Genomic DNA, 7255 nt, shown 5'->3' on the forward strand with positions numbered 1-7255 from the left:
AGCGGTACTATCGCTAAGCAGGACGGCTCCTACTTCTGCCTAATTTCTGGGTTCTGTAAACGGGCGGTAGTAGAGTGTCAGTTTTGCCATGGTAGTACCGCTCATGTGGTACTAGGGAGCTAACTTCTTCTCAACTATCACGTGTTTACTAGACACCCATAGGCTAAGCGGAAGTACCGCTGCTAGCCACGGTAGTACCACTCCAGCAGAACTACCGCTGGCTAGTACCGCGGGAAGTACCGCTTATTTCTTCAGTTCTAGACTGTTCTGTCCCTTGGGTGGAAGTAGGGCGATAGTTCTTGGCGGATGTACCGCCCCCAGCGGCACTTCCGCCCTACCCACCCCTACTACCACGGGTATTGGCTATAGCTCAACTCCATGCGGTAGTACCACTGGAGGGTGAAAGTGCAACATATCCCTGGGTGGTTTTGGCAACTCATAACAACATATAGCTCATTGAATTAATATCCATTCAAGTTAACTATTTCAGAAAGTTCCATGATTGGCATGGCATGGACAAGAGATGTGGACCCCTCAAAATGTTAAGGACACACATTGGCAAAAGCTCAAGACTCTTCATTTATATTTTAGTGACCCAAGATCACATTGAGTCCATAGGAAAGCCAATACTACAAAAAGGGGAATAACAACCACGACCAATGTTGATGGCTCTCCACCTCTCCTCCTCTCCTCTACACCTGTCCACCCACCCCAACAATGGCGATCTGTAGCTTTGTGCTACCATGGAAGGCCTCCTACACTGGGATTTCAAGCCTGGGCTCTCAATTGCAGATCAGGTGCGTTGAAGGTTTGGTTCTACAGTCCATTTCTCACCATCTTTAGGTACCAAGGAGTTCTTCTTGGTCGTCTACTTATCCTCGGCTTCCTTCTCTTTATGAGAAGAATCTGTGGGTATCGCTTTGCAATGTTGCATTGGAGGTTTACCATCGGGACTCAATGTCAAATCCATTGGTGAAAGAAGATTTCGCTTCTCTGTGGCTTCAAATAAGGTTGGGCACTTCATCTCTCATCTCAAGGATCGAACTTGGCCGGACTTTGTTTGTCATTTTCAACTTTTTCGTTCTGCCATGGCCTTTACTCCTTGGAATGATCATCACTGGCATTCAGATGAAGTTATTCATGAGGTTTCAACTAGATCACCTATGGCCATCAGATCAAATTTGATTTTTTATGTGGGAATGGTGATACCATGATCATCCCCCCTAATCGAGCTACTAATGTGTCACCGCCAACGAGCTTTCCGATGAGCGGCGCCAGGGAGCCCATTCCGGGCAATCCGATTCACAAGATTAATCATATTAATGGCATTCATGACAATAATTTAGTGGTCGGCCTATAATTTGGGAGTTTCCATCAGTCTGTTGAACCCCAGTGCAATCATAGCAATCAGGACAATCAACATTCATTACTAGGGGATTTATGTCTTGGTGCTTTCAATTTTGACTTATGCACTTACACTATGGATACAGGTCATATTTTTGAAGGTCAGTCTTTTCAGACGCTTTATTGGGATATTATACCAACTTTTATGGTGTTTCATATCCTTGATCAGATGAAATTTGGTTATTCCCGAAGTCACATTGCAACGATATGGTCTCTGTCATCTATACCTACATTGGATTACATCTATAAACGTCTTAACATCTGCTCACAATGTAAACTAATGGGTCATATCGCTGCTTCTTGCGCGGGTGTGACATGTAACTCTTATTTGGAAACTTCTTGCCAATGTGATCAACAGGAATCCCACCCTGTTACTTAGACCGACCCTGTTGCTTGTTCCATGAGCATAGAAAATGTTGTCACCACAGAATCTGCTAATGCACCATCAGCTCTGAAGAAAGGTTTTCCCTCCTGTCACACATGTGGATCCACCGAGCATTACTTGTTGGATTGCTTAGTTCTTCTTCTTTGCAATCACAGTGGTTGGTTGGGCCACAACAAGCGCCAACGCGCATTAATCAATGCCCCTTCTCTGGTTTGGAAGCCCAAGCCCCGACCCTTAGCTTCTATGACCATATGCCCTCAGGCAATTCCTGCCGGCCCATCTCGAGTGGTTTTGCTAAATACTTGGAAATACCGATACTCGAGGGATCCCTTGCTAAGTAATTCAGCGGATATTTTTACTACAAATCCCCAACGTATCACTAATAATTCTCCTTCTCATACTGCACCTGTCTTGGCAAACTTGCAATGGCAATAAATCATTTTGACATATATTAATGATTCACTTCCTGTAAGTCGCCACGTTGGCGCCCGTGGAAGAGTGACCATCCGTTGTGAATCGTGTGGTGCCCCAGGACACATGGTGACCTCTTGCTAGGCTGCTCGGTGGCCTGTACAGGGGATTTGGGTCCCAAAGACTAGCAGCAGCCCCGCCGATACACATTCCTCCTCTGTTCTGCCGACCTCCAGTGCTCCACCTCTGGTTCCTCGCCCCCCCTCGCCCATGGCGAACTATCTTGTCAATGTCGTCCCTTACCTGCTGCAAGGGATTACCATCGAGCTGGGCCCTAAATATCGTGTGGTGCGGGAGTGGCCGTGGCCGAGGTCAATCGCTTTGTCCCGTTCCACCATAAAGCTGCTCTGCACCACACCATCGAAGGTTTGCTCCATGAGTCACACTTCTTTCCCACTGAGGTGGATGACTATCCGTCAGGTATTGTGATATTTGGTTTGCGGATTTAGTCATTAGAGACACTGTTGTTGGCACCACCTTTGAGCTTGATGAAGATGAGGATAATCTGAATAGTGTAGTGTCTTTTGTTCCTCATGATGCTGCTATTAATATGAGATTGACTACTTTTGGTCCTCAAGTGTGGCTCTTATACATTAGTTTTCCCCATGATTATCAGACATCACATTACATCCATAAATTAGTCGATAAGTTTGGTGAATTGATCACTTGGAATAACCCTAGAGGGGATAGAAAGTTTGTCTTGATCAAAGCCCGTGTGCTCAGTCTACATAGGGTGCCTAAAAGCTTTTTTATGCATTAGCTTGGTGGCGAGCATCACTGCTGAACCATTTGTGTCACGATCCTAAGAAGCAGTGACTGGAACACACACATCCCGGATGTTCCTCCGGCGGGTCTTGACCCTCCCCCGGCGGATGGGATCCCACATCCTGTGTTTGGGTATGGACTGACGGCTGAACAAATGTATCAAGCTCAACTGTACAATTGGCTAGCTCAGAATGCCGCTCCTAACCAGAAGAATGAGGAAGTTCAGCAAGGTAATGATGTTCATTTCCAAGCCAACTGGGGAGTTTGGCCACCTCCACCACCACCAGCTGTTTACAATTACCAGGCTTGGCTTGCTGCTGAAGGTTTACATGTGCAAGATGGTATTCTTCCAGCCAACAACCTGCAGGACAGCCCTGACATGGACGGGAATGACTCTATCTCTGCTTTTGACAGTTCAGACTCTAGTGCTACACTCTCTGGCACTTATGTTTTAGTGCCTGGCAAAATTTTCAACAACATTGCAGCTAACTATGAAGAAGGAGAGAGTTCAAACTTGGCTGTCAGGGCACCTCAGACCAACTCACTCGATATTGAGATCTCAATTTCTGCAGCTGGCTTACATTTTGCAATGACAGCAAATGGTGATATGATGTCCTCTATGTTGATCAACCAAGGTATTCCTGTCAGGCATCTCAATAACTTTCTTTCTGCTGCAATTATGCCTATCATTGCTACCTATGGACCTTGGAGCTCAGGGTATGGATTCAGATATGAGAGAGTTGATGTGAGGATGATCATAAATGAAGAAGATGGTCTTTTACAAGTGTCTGAAGCTTCACAGACTCTAAATGAATATGCCCATCACCTGTCTCATACTGCTACGCTGCCTGCTCCACCTACTCTAAGCCTAACTGAATTGTCGGACACCTCTGAGCCACTGTTTGCCTCGCCAGCATTGAACTATAGCGAACTTCAGCACACTTATGAAACTGTGGCACATGAAAACACTAGTTCTGATTTTTTGGCTGCGAATGAGGATGAGGTTCAAGCCACGGAGGATTCTCATGTGGACATGGCCATACCAGCTTCTCTTCCCCCAGCTGCTCCATCTACATTTGTCTTAACTGCTTCTGCTAGTCGGCGTGGAAAAACACTAGCTCCTTAGTCTGTCATTGCTTGCGTACAAGTACCCGATCCAATAATTACGATGGGTTAAGAGTCCCACCTCTCTCTGACACCAAGCTCAAAACATCCAAGGTCAAACCTAGGGTTATTCCCTCTGCTGCTTCTTTCACCACTGCCACTGAGATGACTGAAGCTCCAGAGATACCCCCACTTACTGGAATACCAATTATTCAGCACATTGGCACTGTGATGTGTGGAATTCCTGCTGAAGAGATGACGGAAGAACAACTGCAGGCACCTCCTGAAGATGGGCCGTCCTCGACCAATGCTTAAATCTTCGGTTCAGGGTTTATCTATTCAGGATTTATCTGCTCACACTTTCATATTATCCTACCCTTATTATGGTCCTTCGTGTTAATTGGAATGTTCTATGTTGGAAGGTCTGGGGCTTGAATTCTGATGGAAAGCAGCTAGCACTTTCAAATGCAATCAACTCGTGTGGTTGTGCTATAATCAATAGGTCTGGGGCTTGAATTTTAATCATAACTTTGTTAAATCTTGTTGTCCTAAATGTTTTGATCAATTTGATTTCATCCCCTCCCGTGGGGCCTCGGGGGGGGGGGGCTAGTCACGATATGGAATAGTTCTATATTCACAGCCACCACCATAGCTCAGGAAGACTTTGCTCTGGTTACATGCTTTCAATCAACTCAATCTGCTCATTATTGGACCCTGGTTAATATATATGGCCCATGTCAAGGGGAACACGGAATTAACTTCATTAAATGGCTAATGACACTAAATATCCCAGCCCATGAAGATTGGCTATTGGTCGAAGACTCTAACTTCATTCGAAGCCCCAATAATCGGAACAAGCCTGGTGGGAATTATGGTGATATCATTACTTTCAATGATTTTATTCAAACACAAGCCTTAATTGAGCTACCCATTAAAGGCCGTGAGTACACCTGGATTAACATGCAAGTTGATCCATTACTTGAACAAATTGATTGGTTCTTCACAACTAATAATTGGACGAGCTCCTACCCTCACACAATTGTTAAGCCTCTAGGTCGACCCATATCTGATCACATCCCATGTGTGGTTAACATTGAAACTGCCATCCCTCGCTCCAAATTACTCAGGTCTGAATCTTTCTGGATTCAACATCCTTGTTTCATGCAAACAATTAAAATGCTTGGTCAAAACATGTGCACTCTCAAAATATGGCGACAATACTCTGTAGAAAGTTCAAAACCCTACGACATGATCTCATATATTGGAGCAAAAACATTTCAAAACTGTCCATTGCCATAGAAAATTCGATTAGGGCCCTATTGGAAATTGATGGGCTGGAGAATAAAAGATGGTTTTCCACACCTAAAGTTAATTTCATAAAAATTCTCAAGGTCCACCTCATCAGGCTGCTATCCTACTAAAAATTATATTTGAAAAAATGGTGCACCATTTGATGGGTGCAATTCGGAGATGAAAACTCCAAAAAACTCAGGCAATGGCCTTAGAGCGATACAGAAGAAATAATATTGCAACACTGACCACAGATGATGGTATCTGTGTGGACGATCACACTGAGAAAGAAGCATTACTTTTTCATTCCTCTAAACAGAGGCTTGGCACTTCTTCTCATAATGCTATGAAATTTGAGCTCCAAAGAATTATCAAGAGGATTGATGGTCTCGATGAGTTAATAGTTCCCTTCACCAAAGTTGAGATCGATCATGTTATTAAAACAATGCCGACAGATCAGGCACCTGGCCCGGATGGCTTCAATGGAGCATTTCTCAAATCTTGTTGGTCACTAATCAAACATGATTTTTATAAACTTTGCAACCAATTCTTTGAGTGAAATCTCAATCTTGAAAGCATTAATGATGGCTTTATCACCCTGATCCCCAAAACCAATGCTCCCAGCACTGTCAATGATTTCCGCCCAATTACTCTACTAAACTGTTGTCTAAAAGTGGTCACAAAAATCCTGGCCAACTGTTTATAGAAGGTCATTCTCAAAATTATCCATCGCAACTAGTACGGTTTCCTCAAAGGTCGCACCATCCAAGACTGTCTCGCGTGGGCTTTCGAATATATTTATCAATGCCAAAGCTCCAAGAAAGAAATTGTGCTCCTCAAACTTGTCTTTGCTAAGGCATTTGATACAATTGACCATGAGGCAATGCTGATTATCATGAAGAATATGGGATTTAACAACAAATGGTTAGGCTGGATCCAATGTATTTTCTCCTCGGGCAAGTCTGCAGTTCTATCAAACGGTGTCCCTGGTAGGCAGTTCCATTGCAAATGTGGCGTACGACAAGGTGACCCTCTGTCTCCCCTAATATTTGTACTAGTAGCTCACCTTCTACAAGCTGCGATCAATGATGCATTGTCAAGAGGAGAGATCAGCTTGCCTTTTCCTTGCAATAGTCAGAAGGACTATCCGATGATTCAATACGCGGATGATACTATACTAGCTATGCCAGCATGCCCTGCCCAAGCCATAACCATAAAAAATATCCTCTCTGACTATGCTACTTCAGTGGCTTTGAAGATTAATTTTCACAAATCTACCCTCATACCACTGAACTGTGATAAAGAGACCACGACCACATTGGCAAATATCTTTGGTTGTGTTGTTGGCAAGATATCGTTCACCTATCTTTGTCTCCCAATGGGGACTACCAAACGAACCATATTGGATCTCTTGCCCCTTGTCTGTCGTGTGGAGAGAAGACTTTCTGCCACCCTCAAGCTGATTTCTTATGGAGGGAAACTCACACTGCTGAATTCAGTCATAACATCCCTCATAATTTTCGCTCTTTGCACACTCAAACTCCCTGCCGGCATTATTGATATTCTAGAAAAAATACGAAGAAAATGTCTATGGACAAAGAAAACCGATCATGGCGACAAGTGCAATTCATTGGCATCACAGGGCATGATATGCAAACCTAAATAGTGTGGAGGGCTTGGCATTCTCAATCTACAAGTGCAAAGTGACGCATTGCTTCTCACATTTCTCCACAAGTTCTACAACCATTCGGACCTACCTTGGGTGGAATTAATTTGGACTACATACTACCCCACAAAAATTCAACATGCAACCGACCCGTGTGGCTCGTTCTGGTG

The sequence above is a fragment of the Triticum urartu genome, chromosome 5A, assembly GCF_056163025.1.
Source record: "Triticum urartu cultivar PI428250 chromosome 5A, HENAU_Tu73, whole genome shotgun sequence".
Classification (NCBI taxonomy): domain Eukaryota; kingdom Viridiplantae; phylum Streptophyta; class Magnoliopsida; order Poales; family Poaceae; genus Triticum; species Triticum urartu.